Raw genomic sequence first — 27,161 nt, forward strand, 5'->3', positions numbered from 1 at the left:
CACCCAAATGATAAAGACAGAGACCATGCCCAGCACTGTCTGCAAGCACAAAGGTTCATAGTGAGTTACTCTTTATATTAAGTAGGGAGGGGGGAGGAAAAAGAGGGCAAGAGACTTTCCAGGTAATAGCTGGAGGAGCTGCAACTCAGGGAGCCAAAAGGACACTGTTTGCAGGACTAGCCTGACTCTACCTCATCCTTTCTACACACCAGTCAGCAAAACAAAGATTCACAGGTTGCACTGGGTTGGAAGGGACCTTCAGAAGTCATCTTTGTCCTACCCCCCTGCAGGGAGCAAACAATGCCACTTCCCATTACAGATAAGCAAAGCACCTCCCAGCCAGAGCATGCACTGCTAAACAAGGGACCAGAGCAGTTCCTGCTCAGTTTGATGGTGCCACCTGCTCTCAGGCATTGCACAGGAGGCAAACCCAAAACTGCTGCTGCCTGAAAGGCAAAGCTGCTCCTGAGGCCTGACGTGGGTGGGATGTTCTACAGGGTAAGTCCTTCAAAACCAAAACCTAGCCCTGAATGTGTCATTTAGCAGAGAAGATCCTGGCCATACATTTCCTACTGGTATTAAGCCCCACTGCCTTGATCTATCAGCAGAGGGAATCCCATTCCCTGCTTGTTGCCAGCAGGTTGGCTCATGGAGCCTTTGAGGGAAGGCAGAGCTACCTCCTGAGATTGTCACCTCTGAACCAAATAAATAGTGTCCTGACTAGATCCTAAACAAGGAGGAAGAGGTTTTAATCTGAAAACAGCACAGAAAGCTGCAAACTCAAACCCATTTGCTAGAGAAGTGTATCCCACTTCTGGAGCCTTCCTCCTAGAATCTTCTGTGTTTGCTGCACTAAGTGACCCAGACTGCTGCTGGAAGAGAATCTTCCAGACTCACTGATGAGAGAAGATAGGAGCAGAACAGAGCCTCAGCAGCTGGCCCCAATCCCAGAGCAGTGCCAGCAGTGCTTTTCCTGGTAGATACCTGCAAGCTTTCTCATGTTTTCACTCCAAATTCTTTCAGTACTCTGAGGCAGATACATCACCAAGTGCTTGACTACCACTCAGTTTTGTCCCTTCAGTATAAATGAGATGGGGAAATGGTTTCATTCCTCTGAAGGATAAAGCTAAATAGAGTGAACTGAGAAGTTTCTCTCAAAATAATGGAGTGAGATCACCCATAGAGTGATTTTTAAATAGCTCAAATAAGAGCAGCTCTTGCATTTAGCAAGTAGATCCCAAGGAACTGAAGGCTTTCTCAGTTTCAGCCACTTGGGTGCATTACAGGGGGAGGGGGGACACAGTCCTCACTCACATCACCTGGGGAGCATATTTGCTATGAAATTATTACTAACAGCTTTGTAACTCCACTCTTAAACATCCCAGAATGTGAATCCATTAAAGATCACAAAAAGGCCTTGACGTTTTCAAGAGAGTTTGAGTCTTAATAAATTACTTGGTTACAAAACTCAGCTGACTGAACCATCCAGGCAGTGAAACACTTCGTTCCTAAGGATATTTGACCACTAAGCTCAAGCTGGCAGGGCCCAGCAGGGCTGTAAAGAATGGCTGTGAAATAGTAAAAGCCAATGAAGTCACAGCAGGAGGAAAAGTGACCAGTGTCCCTTGAGCTCTTGTCAAAATTATGAAGAGTTGCTGCTCTTTGAGACTAACACTCAGCTCTGCAAAAGCTCTGGCCCACAAAGCAGGTCAGCATTTCTACTTTGGAATCACCTCAGCCTGTCATTTTTACAGCTGGACCTGTTTATCACAGCCTCACTTGCACCAGGAAAGGGAGAACTATTGAATAAAGCCATTCAAAACTGCATCTTACTATAAATAAATCACAGACAGCAAGATTTATGTCCTCACCCAGACACTGCTGGTCTTCCAAGTTCAGCATTTCCCTCCCTCCCTATTAAACACACACATGAACTGATAATACTTTATTCTTCCCACCACCCAGGCTGTTGGAAACTCACATTTTTGACCATTTCACCCTTTTCTCACCATTCATCTGAGCATAAGTTGTGTTGTGAACTCCTGGGTGCTTCTGTGCTCACAACAGCCCCAAACTTATCGTACCTGCGGCACAGAGGTGGAAAATGCTCTGACAGCTGCAAGCACCTACAGTGTCACAGACTGAGAGGCAGGAGAGGATCCCTGAAAGAACAACCCAGAACCCATCAGCCAAGAGCATCCCCAGCCCACAGAATCACCTATCCAATGGGCAAAGCCAACATTTTTGTCACTCAGGTTGCTGCATTTCAGTTTAAAACTAAATCATAATCAAAATGAAGGAATTTTATTCTGGAAGAATGAGGGGGGGGTACACACACACAAACCCCAAAGTTAACCTTGTTTTATGGGAGAAACAGAGAGCTAGCCTGAAAGCTGAAAAAAAATCTCTCATGCCCTGATCTATAAATAAAACTGGTTGGGCTTTTCTTTTGTGCTAAATTTAAAGGAAAGGCTTTTCCATGGAGAGCTTTCTTTCAAACAGGCTCTGCCCCAGAAGGACTTTAACGATGGTGTTTCCAACGAGCAGCATGAATGAATTAAACAACAACTGTGGGCAGAAAGCAGCTGGGTTTTGCTTGAACAGAAGCAGATGAATGTGGAGCTCAAACATGGCCAAGTTCTCAGGGCAGGACAATTCCTGACAGTCCTCCTCCTCCAGACTGCAGCCACAGCTTTCCTTCACCCTTTACTCCAGCACCTTGGCTCAGGTGCAATTCACCAACTAAAGCTTCAAGGTTGCTCCAGGGGCCATCAGGCAGAGATTCCAAATGTCATTGCTCACACAGGACCAAATATTCAGCTTTTCTGTGTGCAAGGCCCTGAGCTGTGCAGAGGAAGAGGGAAGATTGGTATTTGGCTCTCCTAGAGAGACTCAGGTCAGGTTTACCATCACACATAGCAACAGAGTCTAGCTGCTCATCTTTACTCAGGTTCCCACCTTTGAAGATAACCACCAAGCTCTTAGAATCATGGAATCAATAAGGCTGGAAGAGACCTTAAAAATCATCAAGTCCAACCTCTCACCCAAGACTTCATGACTACTAAACCATAGCACCCAGTGCCACGTCCAAACCCCTCTGGAACACCCCCAGGGACGGTGACTCCACCACCTCCCTGGGCAGCACATTCCAACGGCTACCAACTCTCTCTGTGAAGAACTTTCTCCTCACCCCTTCTGTAATTGCTCAGTCCAGAAGTCACCAAGACCACTTTTTCCTCACAAAAGCCTCACAACATCCTCCTAAAAGCCAAAGCTTCCACAATAACCACTTCAGAGGGACATCAACCGAGCCTCCAGCACCTCACCTGAGCACACCACGGCTGAGGGGAGCCCAGGAGATGTGGTGATGCTGTGGGAGAGCTGCTGTACCTTTCACCAACAGCAGATACTTGCTTGCCCAGCAGCAGCCGCTATCTCCACTTGTTGTTTCAGACAGAGAGCATCACCTCAACGTCATGACCAGAGCTGCTGCTCAGAGCAGCTGAGCACACACCACAACGAACCCGAACCCAGCATTCCCGGCAGAGCAGAGAGGCCCTTCCAGCAATCCAAGCTTCTCCAGACACTTGTCTTGCTTCCACTTCCCCTTCAATCTCATTTCAAGCTTCCTACCTTTGAGCTGTCTTCTGCATCTGCTGCTTCCTCTGCCGGGACGAGGTTTCTCTTGCTGAAGGAGATGCAGTCCTCCAAGACGTGGCAAGTCCTCCGGGGGGGACAGAGAGGAGCCCACACGCAGCAAGCTCCTCTCTAACGGTCAAATGACCTCCCCAGAGCGTGCCCCATAGACTTAATAGACCTGCTGCTCGTGCTCTGATTAAGGTGATTGGAACTAGCTGTGTCCCGCTCGGGTTTGGGCGGGCTCCGGAGCATCACAGCTGTCAGTTGTCAGCTGCTGATTGGGAGCACCGCACAGAGCAGCAAAGCCCAGGGCAATCCCACAGCTCCTCTGCTAGGTGCTGAGCTATGCTCCAAGGGCACCAGCAAATGCCCTCTGGGCTGCTCCAGCTGAGCTGGCACCGTTGCAGGTGACACAGATTTCCTCGTGATTGCATCTGTGGTGAGAAGGATGAGACAAAATTGCTGCCGAGGGTGTCTCCAAGCACGGTGGCTGGATGGATCCCTGCTGCGTGTTCCAAGAGGTGGAGATTGACTCTGTTGCAGGGAGCAAACACACACATCGAACCACCTCTGGAGGTGTTCACCATCCCTGGAGGTGTTCAAGAAACCTGTGGCCACAGCACTGTGAGGCACGGCTTAGTGGCCACGGTGGTGTTGGGTTGATGGTTGGGCTCTCAGAGGCCTTTTCTAACCCATGCTTGCACAAGAGCAGACAATTAATGCACGTCAGGTGGGCTATCACTAATCCCCAGAGAAGCTCAGCTGGTACCATTCAAGTATCAACCCTCCCTTTCATATGGCAAGGGGACACAGTTTGTCTCACAGATGAGTTTCAAAGCACCCCAAAAGGGTCTACATTTAATACTCATGACATTCCCCCTGCTTAGAGTCTCCTGTTGGCAGGAATTAGATGTTCTGGGAGCCTGAAGGCTGAACTTCCTCACAGACAGAGCGGCAAGAGGTAAAACAGCTCAGTGCCACTCACCTGCTGCTCTCTCTGTTTCCAGAAGGGAGCAGGAACACTTAAATAAAACCAAAACCCCAAACAAACAAAGCCCCACCCCAAAAAACAACAAAACACACACAAAAAACCCCACCCCCCAAAAAAAATCCCAGCAACACCCACAAACCCCACAGCAAACCCCCGAACCCCACAGCAAACCCCCAAACCCCACAGCAAACCCCGAACCCCACAGCAAACCCCCAAACCCCACAGCAAACCCCCAACCCCCACAGCAAACCCCAAACCCCACAGCAAACCCTGAACCCCACAGCAAACCCCCAACCCCCACAGCAAACCCTGAACCCACAGCAAACCCCAAACCCCACAGCAAACCCCCGAACCCCACAGCAAACCCTGAACCCCACAGCAAACCCCCAACCCCCACAGCAAACCCCCGAACCCCACAGCAAACCCCCAACCCCCACAGCAAACCCCCGAACCCCACAGCAAACCCCAAACCCCACAGCAAACCCCCAAACCCCACAGCAAACCCTGAACCCACAGCAAACCCTGAACCCACAGCAAACCCCCAACCCCACAGCAAACCCTGAACCCACAGCAAACCCCCAACCCTCACAGCAAACCCTTAACCCCACAGCAAACCCCAAACCCACAGCAAACCCCCAACCCCACAGCAAACCCCAAACCCCACAGCAAACCCCCAACCCTCACAGCAAACCCTGAACCTCACAGCAAACCCCCAACCCCCACAGCAAACCCTGAACCCCACAGCAAACCCCCAAACCCCACAGCAAACCCCCAACCCCACAGCAAACCCCAAACCCCACAGCAAAGCCTCAACCCCACAGCAAACCCTGAACCCCACAGCAACCCCCCAAACCCCACAGCAAACCCCCAACCCCACAGCAAACCCCCAAGCCCAGCCTGCCCCAGCAAATTCTCATCTCTAGGATGTGACATAATGGTGCAAACACTTCTGGCAGAAGCAGGGCTTTTGAATTGCTCTGCTGTGGTGTGCTGTGGTGGGAGTTTGAATGCTGGGAAGTGACACAGGAGAAGGGACAAAACACCTCCAGTGTCTTACAGGGAAGGGAAAGTTAAAGCAAAAAACAACCCTTTTTTGGGGGGGACACACAAAACTAGATGGAGCTCAGGCTGCTGTGTGCATAGGTTAGAGCACACAGAAGTGTGTGATGGAATGGAAGCTTTCTGGCTGCTGCTGCTGGGGAACCTTTGGAGGGAGGTGGCAGCGAGGAGGTGGCAGGTGCCTGCTGTGGGGAGGTGAAAGGGCACAGAAATGATTTCCCTTCCCCCCCCCCCCCAAACAGTTTTCCAAGCCCTGTGGGTTTCACTGGGCTCTGTCAGAGCAGGCTGGCTGGCAGCACACTGCACCACAAGCCTGGCTGGCCACCTGCTTGTGGCTCCAGGGGGTGATGGGGTTCAGGTCCTAGCTGTGTCCTGCACAGATGCTGCTTGTGAAGGGTCTGCTCCTTCCACAGTGACCGAGTGGATGCTGGGGACCAGGAAGGGACCAGCACATACCTGATGCCCTCTTGCAGTCCCCCTTAAATCAAGCAGTGACCTTTGGGGAGCTGCTCCACCTGCCAGGTGCTCCTCAGTGCAGTGACTTTTGGGGAGCTGCTCCACCTCCTAGGTGCTCCTCAGGGCAGTAACTTTTGGGGAGCTGCTCCACCTCCTAGGTGCTCCTCAGTGCAGTGACTTTTGGGGAGCTGCTCCACCTGCCAGGTGCTCCTCAGTGCAGTGACTTTTGGGGAGCTGCTCCACCTGCCAGGTGCTCCTCAGGGCAGTGACTTTTGGGGAGCTGCTCCACCTCCTAGATGCTCCTCAGGGCAGTGACTTTTGGGGAGCTGCTCCACCTCCTAGGTGCTCCTCAGGGCAGTGACTTTTGGGGAGCTGCTCCACCTCCTAGATGCTCCTCAGGGCAGTGACTTTTGGGGAGCTGCTCCACCTCCTAGGTGCTCCTCAGTGCAGTGACTTTTGGGGAGCTGCTCCACCTGCTAGGTGCTCCTCAGGCTTGGGCAGCTCCTGGTGCTTCTCCATCAGAGCAACCTGATGCCACACATTTCTCAGCTGGCCACAGCAGCAGCAGTGTAGCTTTCTTGGCTGTGTTCTCCATGCACTGGTGCAGAGGGGAGTTGCCTGTGTGATGGTTTGTGTTTGAAGCCTCTCTCCCCAGCACCTCCATCTCTGTGCAGTCCCCAGCAAACTGCAGGACTGTTCCTAAAGCCACCTGCCCTGTGTCACCATGCTGAGGGCTTGTTAACTGCATCAGAAGTGCTGTGCTTGCAAGGGCAGAAGTGCTCTGCTAAAGTCCCATCTGGAAGTCCAAGCAGGGAGGACATCCTGTGCACAGTGATGCTAACACTGCCTCCTTGTCCCCTCTTCCCTCTTCTCTTCCCCTCTCTCTTTTCCTAATGAAATCTTTCCATATTATTAATGGCTGGGGTGGATCTGCAGAGTGTGTTCCTTCCAGGGTTTTCTTGTTTGCTGTAGTCTTCACATTTTCCAGTTCATTTCCTATTTTCCTGCTCTAAAACCCTTGCCAAAAATAATCCCTAAAGCACATTTTGGGACTTGAACAGGAGGAGAAAAAAGAAAAAGAGAGACCAACCCAGCACTGGAGAATGGACATTGGACCCAGGCTCTTGTAGATCAGTAGCAGCTCTGCCCTCCAACGCTGAGTCAGGGGCTGACAGTCCCTCAAAATGAGTTTTTGTCTAATTAACCATACAGGAAGATTCCAATCACCACAAATGGGGAATGCTGTCTCATAGAACTGATGGGAAAATAGCAGCCCCAAAACATGCAGCCAAAACATGAAGCCCAGCCTCCTGATAGGCTGTTTAGTTAGGGCCCTTGGGGAGCTGAAATGATTAGCAATGAAATCAAATGGGTCAGATTCATGCCTAGATATTGGAAGCTCTCAGAGCCCAAGAAGAAAGAGGTACCCAGGGAAAGGTTCCTCACTCATGGCCTGGGCTCACAGACACAAAAGTGGCTGTGTAATCCCCCATGGAAAGAATGATTTTGGTTTCATGTAATCCCTCACCAGAAAAACTGGAGACACGACAAACTCCACAGATATTGGAGCTCAAGTGCCTGCTGGTGCCAACTGGAACAGGTTAGGAGCTGGGGAATTCCTTAGGACATTCAAGAAGTAAAAGAAAAACCCCAAAGCCTGCAGTAATTCCATGGATTATTGTCACTTTTAATCCCCTTCTGTGACTTCTGCACCAAAATCCTCCCCCCCCTTTTTGGTTGCTCATGACATGGACACTTCCCTGTAAGCACAAACTGCAAGCAGAAGCAGCTGGACGTGGGGCAAAGTGGTGGAACTGCTACCAAAGGAGTGCTCTGGGACTGCTTGTTTCAGTGTGGGGCTGAGCTAAGTGGGTGTGATCCAGCCTGCTCTGCTTGAGCCTGAAATGGCAGAGGATTCCAGTGGACCTTTTGCTCAGGTCTCTTCTCCCAGGCAACCACCACCAGAACAGGGGACACAGTCTCAAGCTGCACCAGGGGAAGTTTAAGCTGGAGGTGAGGAGAAAGTTCTTCCCAGAAAGAGTAATTTGCTGTTGGGATGTGCTGCCCAGGGAGGTGGTGGAGTCCCCATCCCAGGAGGTGTTCAGAGAAGGCTTGGCTGTGGCACTTGGAGCCATGGTTCGGTCGTCAGGAGGTGTTAGGTAATAGGTTGGACTTGATGATCTCTGAGGTCTTTTCCAGCCTGGTTGATTCTGTGCTCTGTGCTCTCATCAGGGACAGACCCTGCCACCCACAGGACCCCTGGGTGTCAGGATTGCTCCACACAGGGTGAAAAGGCAGCTCCCAGCATCCCCTCCCTGGAGACTGTGCAAGATTTGAGCCAAAAGAGAGGAGAACAATAAGTGCTGGTACCTTGGCTAGGATTTGTCCTTCAGCCACACCTGGGCACATCCATGGTTTCCAGTCTCTCCCCTTCGTCTCTGATGGTGACACCACCCCTGAGTGAGCAGGCAGAGGGGAGGGGCTGGAAGCTGGTGAATATTCCCCACCAGGTAAACCTGCCTGAAGCAGGACACAGCCCAGCCCTAAACCACCACCACCTCCAGTAAGAACTACCTGCATTTGCTCTGCTTTCACTTTGAAGTAACCCAGATGATATTTTTTATTGATTTCTTCCAGCTTTCAGGTACAAGTTTCTAGCAACAGCCCCCACCTCCCCCTGACAATAGGTCCCCTACATTTCCTGAAGTGTTTTGCACAGTATTTGAGCATCACACAACTGGAGCTGGTGCTCAGCAAGACAGAGGCTCAGGTTCAGCTTCAGTGATATGCCTAAAGAAGACAATTAAATGAGGAACCCAGGCACAGACTGCACTGGATTGGAAGGGAGCCTTGAGGGTCACCTTGTCCAACCCCCCTGCAGGCAGCAGGGACACCTCCAACTAGAGCAGGCTGCTCAGAGCCACAGTGAGTTTGACTTTGAATGTCCCTAGTGACAGGGCCTCAACCACATCCCTGGGCAGCCTGTTCCAGCATCTCACCACCCTCACTGTGCAGAGCTTTCTCCTGATGTCCAACTTAAATGTGCCCTGCTCCAGTTTCAAACCATTGCCCCTCATCCTATCCCCACAGGCCCTTTTGAACAGTCCCTCCCCAGCCTTCCTGTAGGTCCTGAAAGAATTTTCCTCTCCAGTAAATGGAGAGTGGTAAAAGCCCAGCAGCAGCTCACAGGTAGCTGAAGTCTCTCTCCCTACTGTTTATCTTAGCTGGAGTTCAGAGTTATTCCCTCTGGTTGTAAAAGGTTAGAAGGGATGAACCCAGGTCTTGGTGACTTGCCCTGGAGAACCTGTGACAGCTCTGGAGCTAACATCTCCAAGAGGGCAAGCTGGAGGTTATCCAGGTGCTCTGGACATGCAGGGATCCATTCCTCCCCTCCCAAGGCAATAATGACCTCACGTCAGCACAGAGCTGCGTTTTGAAGTAAATCCACCAAACAGAGGGGGTTGGAAGAGTGCAGCTGAAATCAGCATCTGGACTATTGTCTTGGATACCTCAGAAGTCCACAATTCCTTCCTCTGGGGGCATGAGCTTCCAGGAAATGGATATTGCTTTGGCTGGGAGACAGTGCTGCAGAGCATGGCGTCAGACCACCAGCAGCGTTTAACGGCTGCGCTGCTCCGAGGGGGAATCCGGCAATGACCCTCAGCAACAGCCCTGGCAGCACAGCTCCTTCCCCTGGGATTTGTCAGGGTAGCAACAGACCTGGAGAGCTGAACCTTTCCAAACCTTCTCCTCCTCCAGTACTGTGCTCAGTTTTGGGCCCCTCAACTCCAAAGGAGGACATTGAGGACATGGAGCAGGTCTGGAGAAAGGCAACCGAGATGGGGAAGGGTCTGGAGAACAGGGCTGGGGAGGAGCAGCTGTGGGAGCTGGGGGTGTTTAATGTGGAGAAAAGGAGGCTGTGGGGAGACCTCATTGCTCTCTACAGCTCCCTGAAAGGAGGCTGCAGGGAGGTGGGGGTTGGTCTCTTCTCCCTAGTATCAGGTGACAGAACAAGAGGGAACTGCCTCAAGCTGCACCAGGGGAGGCTTAGGCTGGAAAACAGGATAGCAAATTTCACTCAGAGGATTGTCAGACACTGGAACAGGCTGCACAGGGAGGTGGTGGAGTCACCATCCCTGGATATGTTGAAAAGCCTTGTGGATGTGGTGCTTGGAGATATGGCTTAGTGGTGGACTTGGTGGAGTAGGGTTAATGGTTGGACTCAACGATCTTGAAAGTCATTCCCAACCTAAACCTTCCTGTGGTGCTCAGCTGCCCTGCACAGCAAGGACCAAGTGTCTCAGCAGTGGTCCCTTGCTTAGTCTGAGCTTCTGACATTAACAGGGTTCCACTGGATCCAAGATGCCCTGAGAACCACCAGGAGGATGATGTTTACTGACACCACCAAATTGCCCTCTGCATCCTGGGTGCAGAACCGAGCAGTAAATCCTGGAAGGCTGCAGGAGAGAAGAGCTGAGGGCCAGACAAGTGGAGAGAGATGTTCTGAGCTTTGGCACAGCGAGGATGTGGGCTCCTGCAGGCAGCTGTGTGAAGGCTCTCAGCACATCCTCCCTCCTCAGACACAGGAATGAAGCAGATAGAGCAATGAGGCACAACAAATCGGGGCCAAGATGACTGCAGCGGGTGGGGTTCCAAACCTGCAGCCATCCTTGGGGCCAGCAAGCAGAGTCCACTGCCTGGCTGACTTTCCCAGCTGGATTCCTGCTGCTCAGCACAATCCCACTGCACAGGCCTGAAAAACAGAAAGGGAGGAAGTGTGGGCAAGTGCTGGGGAGGCAGGAAAAGGATTTGTCAGCAGGTCTTGCAAAAGAGACTTCAGAGATTGGGTTAGGTCGCAAAGAGTCTTTCAAGGTCATCCAGTCCAACCCCCTTGCAGCCAGCAGGGACATCCCCAGCTAGAGCAGGACAGCCTGACCTGGAATGGTTCCATGGGGTGTCTCCCACCTCTCTGGGCAACCTGGGCCAGGGTCTCACCACCTTCAGTATCAAAAATGTCTGCCACCTCATCTGAGTCTCCCCTTTTAGTTTCAAACCACCACCCCTGCCCTGTCACAACAGCCCCTGCACAAAATTCTTACCATAAGGATTTTCTTCTCCCAAGAGTAACAGAGGTACCAAGGTCATCCAAGCACCAAGGAAGAAGTTCAGCATGGTGGGGCTGGAAGGGACCTCTGGAGCTCATGCAGTCCAACCCCCCTGCCCCATCAGGCCACCCACAGCAGCTTGCCCAGGAGCACAATGGGAGCTGGGGCTGGAAGCTCTCCAGGGAAGGAGACTCCACAACCTCTTTGGGCAGCCTGCTCCAGGCCTCCAGCAGCCTCACAGCAAAGCAGTTTCTCCTCCTGTTCAGGCAGACCCTGTTCAGCTGATCAATAAACGTGTGGACATGGCACTCTGGGATGTGGCTTAATGGCCATGGTGGGCTCAGGTTGCTGCTGGCACTCCATGATCTTCAAGGTCTCTTTGTTGGAACAATTCTGATTCCATAACCTCCTGGGCTCCAGTTCATGCCTGTTGCCCCTTGCCCTGTCACCAGGCATCCCTGAGAAGAGTCTGGCCCCAACCTCTTGCCCCCCAACCCTTTAGCTATTGATCAGGACTGGGAAGACCTCTCCTGCCTGCTCAGAGCTGCCCCAAATGTCCATGCCCAGCTCAGATCTTTTGCCCCACAGAGGGGTGCCGTCAGGAACAACCTCGCTGTGGGTGCTGCTGGCTCTGGGTGCGGGGTGGGATGCTCTGAGCAGCCAGAGCCTCAGCCCAGCTGTTCCTGTAGCCATAGAGACACTGCCCTTGGAGAAATCAGAATCAATTTACACCCCTAATGCTGGGCTGTCTGGGGGTGGATTGGTTTGGAATTAATTGAGTAGAACAAGGCAGTGCAGACCCGTGTGAGATGTCGGCCTGCCCAGGGCTGCAGCCCCGGGGAGGCAGCGGCAATGCATATTTTACACCCCTGCATTTTTGATCAGGGGCTGGGGGCTGGGGCTTGTTGTGTTGGGGCTTTTTTTTCTATATATTATTATTGAATATGAATATTTTACACATCTGAGCTCAGAACAATGCTTTTTTTGGCTGCCTCTGCACTTTTCATGGTCGTGTACCTTTGCCTTGCATAACTGAGAGAGATCCATTTACACACAGGGGGGGAATGGGGACTAATGAATCTCAGCAAAACTAACTTCACTGCCTGTGAAACAAAAGCACTCTGAAGTTTTCCAAATTAAGGGGGGAAAAAAAAACAACCAACCAAAAAATAACCCCAAACCCACCATCTATAAAGCACTTGCATGGGTTGGCTCTGTCACAACCTGTGTGTGCAGGTGTTTGGGTGGCTGTGAGGCTGGTGACTGCAGAGCTGCTCTCACCCTGAGCTGCATCTTCACAGAATCCCAGAGAGCCAGCTGGGAAGGGAGCCTAAGGATGAGCTGCTCCAAGCTTTCCAGGTGATACTGGAAGCCCAGCACCCTGGCAAGCTGAGGCTTTAAGCCCTCCAGTGTTGGGGAACCCACTGCTGCCCTTGGAGATGATTCCAGAGTCTGACTGTTCTCATGGGAAACATTTTCTTCTGGAGTCCAAAGGGGATCTCCCCAGCACCAGCTTGTCCCCATCACCCCTTGTCTTTGCCAGGGGACTCCTTGTAAAAAGGAAGTCTCCATCCTCCTGGTAGCCACCCTTGATGTCCTGGTCCATGGCAATAAGGCCTCCCCTAAGCCTTCTCTTCTCAGGGCTGCACAAACCCAGCTCTCAGCCTTTCCTCTCATGGCATCTGACTCCATGTAGTGACAGCTTCACTGAGCAAAGCTCTGGAATGTTCTTACCTCCTTCACATCAATTCTCTCATTTTCAGGCACTCATCTGGATGGTTCCAAAGCAGAAGGAACGGAGCTGGCTCTGACATCTTGGTGGCTGAACTGATGGAGCTGCCCACACCCTGGCACAGGACTGGTATCCATCAGCCTTTGGTAACACCTTTGGGTAACTCACCTGGGCACTGTGATCCTGGGCAGCCTGCTGTAGGTGACCCTGCTATAGCAGAGGGGTTGGACTGGATGGTCTCCAGAGGTCACTCCCATTCTGTGCATCACATTTACCTGCCCACAGAGCTGGTCCTCACCCCCAGCTCTGCAGGACATCCCTTCGAAGTCTGCAGCAAGCAGCTGTGTGGGGCTGAGCTGCTGGCTGGGGCAAACCACTACACAGGAGCAGGCTGAGACTTTGAAGGTAATTCCAGTGCAGGCTGCACAGGTGATTTTGTGTTTCTGATCTGGTGGCCCCAGAGGCCCAGATCTTTGCCCTGATACGTGCTGCTAGAGCAAGAGGCAGCACTCACCTCAAACAGCTTGCAGGACAGGTTCAGGATGGAACAAAGGAAGGGTGGTTGGAGGTGGGAATTGATGCCTGATGTGCTGAAGATTAAACTTTTCATTCCACAAACTACTCACCAGTAAGTCCAGGAATTAACCCAAGCCACTTAAATCCCTGCAACCAGCCCTGCACCCACCAGGCCAATGTTGCTTTCTAGAGGCTGAAGAGATCCCAGGCATTGCATTTACTGTTCAAACCCTCTCTGTATCCACAGGTAGAGCATAGGTGGAAATACATCAGAGGAAGGATTCCTGGAGTTCATTTCCTCTGGCATGAGGGCCAAGGGAACAGCATCCCAGGTGATTCAGAGCTCAGACCTCTTCAAAGACAAAATGAGACTGAAATGAAGCAATGGATTTCGCAGTGCCCTGTGCACAAGGTGACCAAGAGGCTGATAGCCAGCCCAGGGCATGGACCACATGCCAACTCCTGCTATCTTCTTGTGTGCCCTTGAGCAAAGCTGTGTGTAAGAGGAGAATGGAACCAGCCAGGCCAGGCCAGTGCTGTGGGTGTTGCATACCTGCAACAATGGTTTGCTGAACGATTTTTCAGCTGGGAGGAGCTGATGTAAAACAAGTTGGACACCAAGGAATCCATCCTGGAGTACATGGGGCAGTATCTTGTTCTGCAAAGGGTGAGACCTCATTACAGCACTGGGAGTTCTCCTGCTCTTTGCTTTGCTTCTCTCCTTCCTGACAACAACCTTGAGCTGCCAGCCTCCCCCTCGCTCAGGTGCCCTCAGCTTCCCAGCACGCTGCTCTTTGCATTTTTATTTGCATTAGATTATTGGAGCAGGAGTCTAAACACTTCAGTCACTGCAAATCCCTCCTCATATGGAAGGCAGTGAGCTGTAAAATATTTAAACTGTCTACAGTTGTACCTCGTTTGTTTACACATTTCCAGTGGGCTGCTAAAAGGGAACACACTGCAACAGCAGAAGGACCCAAGATTGCTGATTCTGATTTCATAACAGCTCTGAAAGTGCTCTCAATGCTTGCATGAGCTTGATGGAGTAACAGATATCTCCACTTTCTGAAGCCCCAGGGCCCAAGGGCAGCAGGGCAGCTGCCTGCTTTTCTCCTGGCTCTTTGCTGTATCCCTGGGGAAAAGTCAAGTTGGGTGAACCTTGCTGTGCTTACAGAATGGGTTGGGTTGGAGGGGACCTTAAAGATCATCCAGTTCCAACCCCCTGCTCATGGGCAGGGACACCTCCCACCAGCCCAGGTTGCTCCAAGCCTCACTCAGCTGGGTCTTGAACACCTCCAGGGAGGAGACATCCACAGCCTCCCTGGACAACCTGTTCCAGTGCCTCCTCACCCTCACTATCAAGAGTTCCTTCCTCATCTCCAGTCTATGTTTCCCCTCTTCCAGCCCCAATCCATTGCCCCCCATCCTGTCACACCATTTCCTTGTCAAAACTCCCTCCCTACCTCTCCTATAGCCCCCTTCAGGTACTGGAAGGCTGCTCTAAGGTCTCCCTAGAATAATCATAGAATAGAATCAATAAGTTTGGAAAAGACCTCAAAGATCATCAAGTCCAACCTGTCACCCAAGATCTCATAACTACTAAACCATGGCACCAAGTGCCATGTCCAATCTCCTTTTGAAGGCTCCCTGGAGCCTTCTCACCTGCTTAGGGCAGAAGGTGAGCAGCAGCAGGCTGTTTGCCACCTCCATGAGGATGAAATTCATCTTTTACTTCAATATCTGAAGCTAGCAGCACCCTCTCATCAGCCTGCTCTAAGAGACATACTGATGAAACCTCATCCCTGGAGGTGTTTAAGGCCAGGCTGGACGTGGCTCTGAGCATCCTGTACTAGTGTGAGGTGTCCCTGCCCATGGCAGGGGGGTTGGAACTGAATGATCCTTTAGGTCCCTTCCAACCCTGACAATTCTGTGATTCTAACCTGGTGAAGTTTATCATCCCCAAACCGTGCTGCCCCTCTCCTCTGCAGAGAGCTCCTTCAGCCCATTTTCTTTTCCCACTCGCCGTGCCGGAGGAAGGGCTCCAGGCGCCGGCGCACAGCACAGCGCAGGGTCAGATGTCCCTCTCTTCAGAGCTCCTTTAAAAGCCTTGCAGAAAAGGCAGAGAGTGCTGTGCTTCTTCAAAGGGCAGCCAGCAGAGGTGACAGATGACTAATCAGTCCCAAGGCAGCAGAGGGCATCAATGAGTTTGAAGATTCATCTCCGGAGCTGAATGAAAATTGCCAGACCCTGCGCCGAGCCATTAACGAGCCACAGTTCAGCTCTTTGCCCAGCTGCAGGTTAAGTCTTCAACAAATCCAACAAGTTCTCGGTTGGTTTGGGTTGTTCCCCCCCCTTTCAGACAGTTTTGGAACAATACAGAAAGCACAGCACTCATTCACTATTGCCACAGAGTCTGAGGAGACTCCTGGTGCCTGGCTGGGTGCAGAGCCTGTGTCTGCAGGTGGGATTCCAAACGCCCTCAGCACAAGCATCGTTTTCAGGCTGTCTGTCTGAATGCAGATTTCATGGCTGGAACTCCCCCCCTTTTGTTGTGAACTTGTTCTGAATGGGTTGGAGCTTGAGGAGGGGAGATTCAGACTGAGTGGAGATGAGGAAGAAGTTCCTGCCAGCGAGGGTGGGGAGGCACTGGCGTAGGGTTGCCCAGGGAGGTTGTGGCTGCCCCCTGCCTGGAGGTGTTCAAGGTGACCTTGAGCAGCCTGGGCTGGTGGGAGGTGTCCCTGCCCGTGGCACTGGGGTTGGAACTGGCTGAGCTTTAAGGTCCCCTGCAACCCCAAACCGCTCTGTGATTCCAGCTGTAAGCACAGCGAGATTCACCCAGCTCCAGGGGAAATGCTTCTGGAACTTGCAGCAGGACCATCCAGGAATTTATTTATTCATTTATTTATTACTATTTATTTTAATGTGCCAATCTGAGCAGCTGTAGAGCAGTTAATAAATCAGTGCAAAAATAATTGATTTATGGGAAGTGATTTTATAGCATACTAAAGAAAGGTCCCTTGTGCATTGGGCTGAAGAAAGAGGCCTTGTTCAGAGCATTTCTGCTATCCAAGATGTTGGTTTTAATTCTAGAAATGTGTTGATCCCTGCTAGAACTGCAAACAGTTTGTCAGACTTTTAAACACTTGAGAACAAGCCACCTCCATCCCATGCCCACGGGGGCTGGCTCCCTGCCACTCACCATAAACTTCCCAAGGGTGGAACCAGAGCTCTGGTGGAGGAGCAGAGGGCTCCAGGGGGTTGTTGAACCTTCACCCTCACGCTGGAGATCTCCTGCAGCAGCCCTGAAGGAGCTCAGGGTGGACTCAGCTTCTGAATTTGGCTTTGCTCCTGAAATGGAAGAAGTTGATCTGATTGCTAAGGTTCAGCTCATGAGCTTGGAGCATCTCTGCTGTGCAGCTCCTGTGGAGCATTGCCTCTGTTGGTCCAGCTGTGGGATTTTGCTCAGGGTCTACCTGCTTTAGCCAGGAGGATTGGACTAGGTGAGGGAAACAGATTTAGACTGAAGATGAGGAAGAAATTCTTTCCAGTGAAGGTGATGAGACACTGGCACAGGTTGCCCAGGGAGGTAGTGGACTCTTCACCCCTGGAGGTGTTCAAGGCCAGGTTGGATGATGCCTTGAGCAACCTGGGCTGGTGGGAGGTGTCCCTGCCCATGGCAGGGGGTTGGAACTGGCTGATCCCCAAGGTCCCTTCCCACTCAAACCATTCAATGAGTCTTTGACTTCTCTAGAAGTCCTTCTGCCTCACCACAACAAGGCTGGATTTGGGGTATCCCCCAGCAGGAGGAGGGACAGTGTGTGGTGAGCCCAGTCTGCAGCTGCACTGCTGGTCCCTCCTGGGAGCTGGCTGGGGGGAAGGTTTGGATTGAAGGCCAGCACTTGGGTGTCTTTTCTTCCTTCCTTCCTTCCCTCCCTGATAAATTACAGCAGAGAATCAATAGTTTTTCAGAGCCTCTGGCACAGAGGAGGGTCGCTTACAGTAATTGCATTTGCATTGATTTATATTTGGATTCTGTTTGGGGCTTTGCTGCCTTTCTAAAGGAAACCTTTTTAATGAGGCACAAAATAATAAGAGATGGAGTTTTCAAATAGGAACCCCAGAGAGCCCCAGAGCTCAGAGGGGAGAACCTCTGGAACACCTCTTCTATGAGGCCAGGCTGAGAGAGTTGGGGCTGCTCAGCCTGGAGAAGAGAAGGTTCCAGGGAGACCTTAGAGCTGTGTGGCAATATCTGAAGGGGACCTACAGGAAGGCTGGGGAGGGGCTGTTCAGAAGGGCCTGTGGGGACAGGACGAGGGGCAATGGTTTGAAACTGGAGCAGGGGAGATTTAGGTTGGACACCAGGAAGAAGTTCTGCAGAGGGAGGGTGGTGAGACACTGGAACAGGCTGCCCAGGGATGTGGCTGAGGCTCCATCTCTGGAAACAAGGGGCCCTGAGCAACCTGATCTAGTTGGAGGTGTCCCTACTGACTGCAGGAGGTTGGACAAGATGATCTCCAGAGGTCCCCTCCAACCCCTACCATTCTGTGCTACTTCTGCACTATGTTTCTCTGTCCTTGTGACTTCATATAAAGCCTTTTTCTTTTTCCCCTTGGTGAAACAATAATTTCTGCCTCTTGCTGGTTTAAAACCCCCCTGACAGCTTTAAACAAAGGTTATCAGGACCTTCAAGGGCAAAGAAGTTCCTTGCCCTAAGGAATCTCTACCCTGGGCTGCTGAGGAGCTGCCCTGCCAATAAACAGACGTGCAGATGCCTGCCTTCCTCACTTCCCTTTGCTGAGCAGAACAAACTCCTCCTAGGAACCTTCCACAGGATTAAGAATATCCTCAGACCTTCACAACCCATTCCCATTTCACACCTGATTGCTGGGGGTGTGTGTGTGTGTTGTTAATTTATGTTTCCCTTCAGGAGAAGACTTCCCAAAGCAGGGAACCTCCACAGCTCTGAACCCGCTCAGCCCCTGACAATCCAAATCCGTTTACAGAGAAAATTTCCTCTAAAACAAAATAAATCACCATATAACTTCAGCTTGGATCCTTGGGCTGCCAGAGTTTAATTGCTTCTCCTTGTGGCTCTAAATCCAGGGCAGCTTCAAAGCAAGGGTGGCTTCTATTAAATTTAATTACTCTTTTCCTGCAGCTCGCATGGCCGAGGTGCCAGCCCCTGACTGGAGGTGGTTATGAAGCAGGGGCAGATCCCAAACAGAGATAGATCCCAAACTGAAATGTGAAGTGCAGGGCAGAAATAAAAAAGGAGTAAAAAAAACTCAGAGACATTTAGACCTTGAGATGAACTGCTGTGTGAAAAGCAAATGAATGAATTGAGCAGCAAGCCAAAAAGCCACCTGAGGAGGGGCTGAGCTCTGTGTGGGTTGTTTCCATTCTGCTCAGGCTCCAGACAGGTTTGTGTTCAGTGCCACTCTATCCATTTTAGCAATGCCTCTAATCCTCTTAATATTTGTGTACACATATTTCCATGTGGGGCACACTTGCTTCCATGCATGCTTCTATATTCATGTCAACAGGTGTCCTGAGCATTTAAGAGGTTGTTATATGCATCACGCTAGCAGCCCCATTTAATCCTGCCTGGGCTGCAAGGCAGCTTACAGCGAAGCTCTCTGCTTGCAACCTGAGGGCTGAGGATTAAAAACCAGGGAATATCAACAGTGATTATTAGATGGCAGGTGAGCCTAGGTGCAGGAAGGCTCATCTGTGCCCTCCTGATGGTGCTGTCAGAAATCACCCTAAAGAAGGGCAGGTGTGAATTAACTCTGTTACTGTGGGGTTTGTAATGAGTGAAATTATTGTTTGTGTTGAGCTGAAGTGCTGGAAACTGAGCTTGCAGAAGAGGCAACCTGAGACACAGAAGCACAGAATTGTCTGGGTTGGGAAAGGCCTTGAAGATCATCCAGCCCAACCTTCAACCCAACCTCACCATGGCCATCAAACCATGGCCCCAAGTGCCATGGGCACAGGTTTCTGGAACACCTCCTGGGATGGGGACTCCACCACCTCCCTGGGCAGCCTCTGCCAGTCCCTGACCACTCTGGCAGTGAAGAAATTTTTCCTCATCTGCATCCTCACCCTCCCCTGGCACAACTTCAGGCCATTTCCTCTCCTTCTATCCCCTGAGAGCAGGGAGAAGAGACCAACCCCCATCCCACTCCAAATGTTTTTCAGGGAGTTGTGGAGAGCAGTGTGTCCTCCCCTCAGCCTCCTTTTCTCCAGAGTGAACTGGATTGCTGGAACTGTGCATTGCTGTGATGCAAAGCATCAGAAAGGTGAAAATCAGAAAGCCCAAGAGGGTAGCACGTGGTGGAGACGAGGCTCCAGGCAGAGGGTGGTGCAAACAGCCCTGCGCTGCCTTTTTATGCACTGCAGTAATTTAGCACTTGCTGGGAGATCCCAAAAATCAACCAAAGGATTTATTGAAGTGCTAAAGCTTAAGTGTTGGAAGTCTGTGCTTTTACAGCTGAAAGATCACAGTTATAGAACCATCTCCCTGGAGCACACATCTGATTTGTGTAACAAATAGGGGAGCCTTTATGGAGCGAATCCACATGCATCAAATCCAGCAAGAGAGGAAAAAGCAGAGGGAGGGAAAGAGGCAATTTCAACCCAATGGAAGCTTGAATGAGGAGGGACCAAAATCTTCTGGTCAGAATGTCACCACTGAAAAGATAGGGAGGAAAGAAGGCAAAATGGAGGCTGCTGCCCCTGCTCCGTGCCCCAGAACTTGGAGCAGTAGCTCACAGCCTGTGGAAGAACCAAGAGCATCACAGAGTGCTAGAAAGGTAGGGGCTGGAAGGGGCCTCTGAAGATCATTGAGTCCAACCCCCTGCCAGAGCTGGCTCACCCAGGGCAGCTCACACAGGAACACATCCAAGTGGGTTTGGAAAGCCTCCAGAGGAGGAGTCTCTACAGCCTCTCTGGGCAGCCTGCCCCAGGGCACCAGAAACTGCTCCAAAGCAGCTCCTCCTCATGTTGAGGTTCCAGCTCATGTCCATTGGCCCTCATCCTACCACAGAACATCACTAAAAAGAGCCTGGCCCCTTCCTCCTGACACCTACCCTACCCCTCAGACATTTGTAGACATTGATAAGATCCCCTCGCAGTCTTCTCCAGACCAACCAGCCCCAGGTCTCAGCCTATCCTCATCACACAGATGTTCCAGACCCTTCATCATCCCTGTAGCCTCCCTTGGGCACTCTCCAGCAGTTCCTTGTCCCTCTTGACCATCAGATGCCGCAGTGGTGAGAGACACCTGCACCAAGTGAGCAGGGGAGGACCACACAGGGTTCTGGTGCAGACAGGAACTGAATTCATCACTTACGTGGAGGCAGTGCCTGGAAATCAGTTGGGCTTTGCCAGAAACAAAGAGCAAAGGGCAGATCCTGCTCTGAAGCACTGCCTGGGATGTGAGACCTAAAGAGTGGGTGAGGCAAGCAAACAGGTCAGGGAGGAAGGCAAGAGACAGTGCGACAGCAAGCAGTGGGTGAGAGCAGCTCCAGCCAGAGAGAAGCAATAATCACCATCACAGATGCTTAGCTCTAACAACTCCACAAGATGCCTTTCTCCAGGCAGGAGCTGGCTTTGATTGCTCCCACACTTGTTTCCCATCACGGAGCTCCATTTTGCAACGTCTTCCTGACGCTCCAAACATCCACCAGAGCTCTTTGAAGTCGAATTTTAATGTGTTTATTGACACCAGTTATGATATTTCAAAACACATGGGCTACAAATTGTTACCATGCACTGCTGGTGTTTACAGTAATCCCTGCATTAAAACAAACTCAGCCTTCCCTGATGGTTTTATATCTGACTGCTGCCTCTCTTGCCTCTGTTTATTTAAACTCCTGTTGAGGGTGGGTTTCTTTTTTGAATATTCAACACTTTTCAAACAGAAGAAACCCTCCTCCTTATCTGGAGACTTGATGGACCTGCACAGCAAACACCCTGAATCCCTTTTGATGGGCTGCACGTGGCCCAACCCCTCCTTCTCCACTTTCCTTGCAGATCTGTGACTTGCACTAAGGGCTTCCCATGCCTCAAGCCCAGCAGTTCACCCTGCACATGCAGCTGGTCCTGGTGTTAGAAATGTTGCCAAGGCCCAGCCCAGTGATGGGTGGCTCCAGGAGCTCAGCTCTGACCAGAGAAAGTGGCCTAGAGGAGGGCCACATGCTAGAGCTGGCCTTAAGCTGCAGCAAGGGAAGGTTTGAGGAGTCCACAGCGTTGCCCATTAGACATTGTTAGGGCAGCTCTTCCTTCCTCTGACCAGGCCTGGGCTTGTGAAGTCTTTCCCATCCTATCAGGACACCTTGAGGGATGTGAAGCTGCCCAGTGGCTCCAGCTGAGGTCTGTGCTAGGGCTTTGCCACCTTCAGGGTGTCCTGTTTAGTCAAACAGGGGCAAGTGAGCTGCCTCTCCAGCTGCTGCAAGCAGCCTCTGGCAGGCTGTTGGAAGTGGATGCTGTTGAGTCCCTTGGGACCATTGTGTCTCAGCAACATCTGCAGCTCTGGACCATAAAAGAGTGCAGTAAGGAGCTCAGAGCCAGGAAGGTTGGGTCCTCACCATGAGGCATGAAACAAAACCAGTTTAAAACACTGTGGTTTAGTGTCTACTGTTACAACTGAACAGCCCTATAAAAGCCCTCATAAAGCATGAGACAGACCTGGGCTCCTTGTAACTGCTCCAAGACCCTTTCAGCACCAAACCTCCTCGGTGGTGCCCATGGGGAGCTCCCCAGTTGATGCCAGGGAGGAGAATCTACTTCTGAAGGAAGGCTCCTGGGGCAGGACCCACTCCTGCTGCTGACCCCCTCCTGCTGCTGACCCCCTCCTGGAGCAGGACCTGCTCCTGTTGGTGTCTCCAGACAGAACCTCTGGAAAGCAAAACCAAAAGGAGATGTTAATTTTGGCAGTGAACAAAGGCACTGGGGGGAGGGAGCAAAAAAAAAATCAGTGTTTGCTAAATAGAATAATAATAATTTTAAAAGGATCTAAATTGGGGGAAAAAAACCCAAACATGCATTTTGTAATCCCTAGAAGGTGCTGGAGGGAAATTGCAATGGTAACCAAATTATAATCCATAAAAACACAATCACAAGGCATTGTCCTTTGAAAGGGAACTTCAATTACTGCTCTGCTAAATTGGAACAGCTCTGGGGACTCCTTTGTGGGCTTTTAGTCTTCAGCCTCACAAGGTCTAAGCAGTATCTCTGGGGGGAGGTGTGGGGGGCTGGACCGAATAGTATCATCTAAAATGTAATAAACCCTGCAAGTGATGAACAACTGGGAAGGTGCAGAACCCATTGGGACTCAAATTTCATTCAGACTATTTGGAACCCAGCATCTGAGAACGCCTCAGAATTCACACCTTGGTTTCTGCCTTGGAGGAAAGGGAGGAAGATCTCTGCCTGGGAAGTGGCAGAAATGATGCAGACCTAAGAGTCTTGGCTGACAGTTCCTAGGTTGAAATGAATAGTCTTCACTACCTGAAAAGGAAGAGAAGTTCAGGGAAGGATTTGTACTTTTCTTTAATTGCCTGGAAGCTCTGATTGAGGTAGGACAATTTCACCAAGCTGAGCTCCATCACATCCACCACTGAACCTCTCCTGGGGACACTGGAACAGGCTGCCCAGGGAAGCTGTGGATGTCTCCTCCCTGGAGGTGTTCAGGGCCAGGCTGGATGAGCCCTTGAGCAACCTGGGCTGGTGGGAGGTGTCCCTGCCCATGGCAGGGGGTTGGAACTGGCTGATCTTTAAGGTCCCCTGCAAACCACTCTGTGATTCCAGCTGTAACCACAGCAAGATTCATCCAGCTTCACTTCCCCCAATGATAAAGCAAAGAGCCAGGAGAACAGCAGGCAGCTGTCCTGCTGCACTTGGGCACTAGGGCTTCAGGGACCAACAGGTCCTTGTCTCTGCTGTGCTGAGGACTCCAGAGCTGGCTCCAGCACTGCAGGGGGATCTCAGAAGAGCAGAGGAGAGCAGAGGAGAGCAGAGCAGAGGAGAGCAGAGCAGAGGAGAGCAGAGCAGAGGAGAGCAGAGCAGAGGAGAGCAGAGCAGAGCAGAGCAGAGCAGAGCAGAGCAGAGCAGAGCAGAGCGGCTCCACCTGCTGCCCACACTGCTGAGGATGCAGCCAGGAGATGGTTTGCTTCTGGGCTGTGGGAGCACAGTGCCAGCTCATATCCAGCTTTTTTCACCCACTTGGAGCACTTGAGGATGAGTGGATGGCACCAAGTTGTGGTCTACAGCTGGCTCTGTGGCATCTGCTGGCCTCTCTTGCATCCCACTCGCTGTCACGCAGCTCCGTGGCTGCTCAGGTAAGAGCCTCTGGAAGGAGTTTGAGCTGTTGGGAGTTTTGAGACTGAATGATGGAAAAAGGGGGGAAAAAAAAAGCAAGAAGGGGAAGCAGGGCCCTGTCAGCCTTGGAACACTGGTAATTCAGCATTAAACACAGCCTGAGCTGCTCTGGAATCTCGCTGTTACTTTATATAGCCAAGCACCATTCCCTCCAGCTCCATCCCAGTGCCTGCTGGACTCGGGTTTATGAGCAAAATTGTTCAAAGCTGTGTCTGAGGTATGAAAGCGACAAGTGGAAAGCATTCCCATGAAGTATGCAGGATCCCTGGCAGGCAGCCAGCGCTTTAGGTCAAGATTCAGTCACATGTCCTGCTAGCTGGTCCGGAACATCCTTCAAATCCAGCTAAGCAAACAGCTCGGAGAGCCCCGCGCCAAGTGCCAACTCCAGCTGGCACCCTGGGACATTTCATTCTCCAGTTGTTGCAGTTTGGGAGGTTATGAAAAGTTTAGTAGTGAGAAAGAGTTTTCAGGACGCTCTGCCAACAGTTGAGGCCGAAGGAAGAGCTGTAATGACCTGAGCGTATAGAACCCTGGTGGAAAGTCTGAAACGTGGGGTCCACACCCTGAGAGCTGCCTCTCTGTTTATGCAGCCCAACAGTTCTGAACATCAAGAGAGAGCTGTCTGCTTGCTCTTAAGATGTTTACATTGTGCTCTCTAAATATTTAAAAGCACTGATGAAACCAAAAGGCAACTTTCCCCCTGTTGTGCTCCTCTGTAATTTTGCTCCTTTCGGGTTGCAGGGCCAGTTCTTCTTCTGTAAACAGGAATTTGATACAGCAAAAAGGGGCCTGAGAGCGCTGGGGAGGCCAGGGATCCTCAACAAGCAATTTTGGTAGCCAAGGAAACTCTGTTCTTAAAGGATCTTACCCAACTGCTGTTGGGAAACAATGCATTGTTTGGATTGTTCAAGAGGAAGCACTTCCAAGCAACGTCATTTTTTTCACCAACACAGGCAGACACTCAGGCTTTCCAGTGATTAGCTCAGCTCCAAACATCCACTGTGATGCAGAAGGCCACCACCAAGCCTCCTCTGACAGAGGACGAAGCAGCAACACCAGAGACAAGCTTCCTGGAGCCCATTATCACCACCCCTGGAGGGATCTACAGGCTGTAGAATCACAGAAGCATTCAGGTTGGAGAAGCCCCTTCAGGATCCCCAAGTCCAACCCAGAACCCTGCTCCACAAGGTTCACCCCCAAACCACACCCCCAAGCACCACATCCAAACCACCTTTAAACACATCCAGGCTTGGTGACTCAACCACCTCCCTGGGAAGCTCATTCCAGTGCCTGACCAGAGATGTGGTGCTGAGGACCATAGTTTAGTGGGGACCTGGCAGTGCTGGGTGAGGGCTTGGATTTGATGAACTTAAAGGTCTCTTCCAACCAAAGCCTTTCTATGATCTGTCCAGCACCAGAGAAAATGGAAGGCAAGGAAGCACTGCTCTGGGTTCTCACCACAAAACATCCTGAAGACATGGCTGGAGGTGAGGAGGAAGTTCTTCCCCATGAGAGTGGTGAAGCCCTGGAATGGGCTGTCTGGGGAGGTGGTTGAGGCCCCAGCCCTGGAGGTGTTTAAGCCCAGGCTGGCTGAGGCTGTGGCCAGGCTGATCTAGTGTGGGGTGTCCCTGCCCATGGCAGGGGGGCTGGAACTGGCTGATCCTTGTGGTCCCTTCCAACCCTGACTGATCCTATGATACTATGAAGACCTTTCCCAGTCGCTGGAGTTCCCTGGCTTTCAGTGCCCTCCTTGGGCTTTGCTGCCCCAGCTGGCATCTGAGGGACAGAGAAAGGAAACAAACCCCCAGCTCCCAGTGGATTTCTAGCACCATTCTCAACATGTTCAGAGGGGAAAGAAGAAACCCTGCAAGTGCAAGCAAAGAAGCTCTGTTCCCATCTCCCCTCTAAGACAATATTTGGGCGCAGCGGAGGCGCAGGGCCGCGTTTGTCTGCCCACCAGTGCCATTCATCACCACGCTTACCATGTTTTCCTTTTCCCTCCATAACTCCTGGCTTCGCTCATGTCTGGGTGTTTTCTAACCAGCCTTAAGGCAATAAATCAAAGCTGTCAGCATTGGAGGAAAATTAATGTGAGAAGTTGTTCCAAAGGCCACCAGCCTTTCCCCGCTCCGGGTGCTGCGCTAATCCAGGATTCCTCAACAGCTTTCGGTCTCCTGCGATTTTTCACGAGGTTTTGAGGCCTCAGATGAGTTTTTGGGAGGCTGGGCTTGGAGCTGTGTCCCGTCAGACACCGAATTCCTCAGGCTCCCTTAGGTTTCAAAGAGGAGTGAGGGTGAGGGAAGCCTTCAGCACAGCTCCAGCCCTGAGCGCAGGTCATCTCTGGCCAAGCTGCAGGCAGCAGCCAGATGCGGAGTTGGAACACATCAGGCTCTGAATCTGGGCTGAACTTTTCATGAAGACAAAAGGGCAAATGATTAAAACCCAGTCCTGCTCCTGTGCCCTGTAGTGATGACGCTGGTTGAATTATTCATTGTGAGTTATTTATCCCAGGAATGCAGCTGGCATTTCTGCTGAATACATTACTTGCAAGTTCTGATTCCTTGTTTCATTACTCACTCTGCTCTCTACCACTCCAGAACTCCAACCTCCTCATTTCTGAAAGTCTCTCTCTCTTTTTTTTTTCCTCCCTTTTTTACTTCTTCTATTTTTTTTTTGTTTTCCTTTTTGCAAGAGTCTGAGAAAAAGAACATTTGGGAAACAACCTTCAGCTGGTGCAGATCTGATAGAGCAGCAAATAGCTCCCTGGGAAAGGACAGCCTGGAAGTCAAGGGAAACGTTCTTCCCCTCTTCAGCCACAGATGAACCTTGGGCAAATCACCTCCTTCCCTGTGCCTCTGGCTGAACATTTGTAAACTGGGCACAGAATTCCTCTCTCTGAGACACTGTAAGGTTGGAGATGTTAAAGATGATGAATGTCCTGGTTACCATGGAAACTGGAAAAGCAGCTAATGGAGATGGATGAGTTTAGACACAGATCCACCTGAGTGAAACAGCAGCAGCAGTTGGGAACTTCATTAGGCAAAATTCCTCATGTGGTAATCAGAAGGCTTGGGGGAGCCACACCAAACTTCCTTTACCAGAAGGCATCACCTTATGAGTTAGCCTCTGGGCAGCCACTGAAGGCTTTCCCTGCTACACCTCCAAACTGCCACACTTCAGCTTTCTGCTTAGGTTTGGTTTATCTCCAATGGCAAGGGATATTCAGGTGGCCACTGAAGTTCCTATGCTACCAAAACCAGAACAGTGATTGCAGAAAGCAGCC

The sequence above is a fragment of the Melanerpes formicivorus genome, unplaced genomic scaffold, assembly GCF_026170545.1.
Source record: "Melanerpes formicivorus ecotype bairdi unplaced genomic scaffold, bMelFor1.0.p_v2 SCAF_39, whole genome shotgun sequence".
Lineage (NCBI taxonomy): Eukaryota > Metazoa > Chordata > Aves > Piciformes > Picidae > Melanerpes > Melanerpes formicivorus.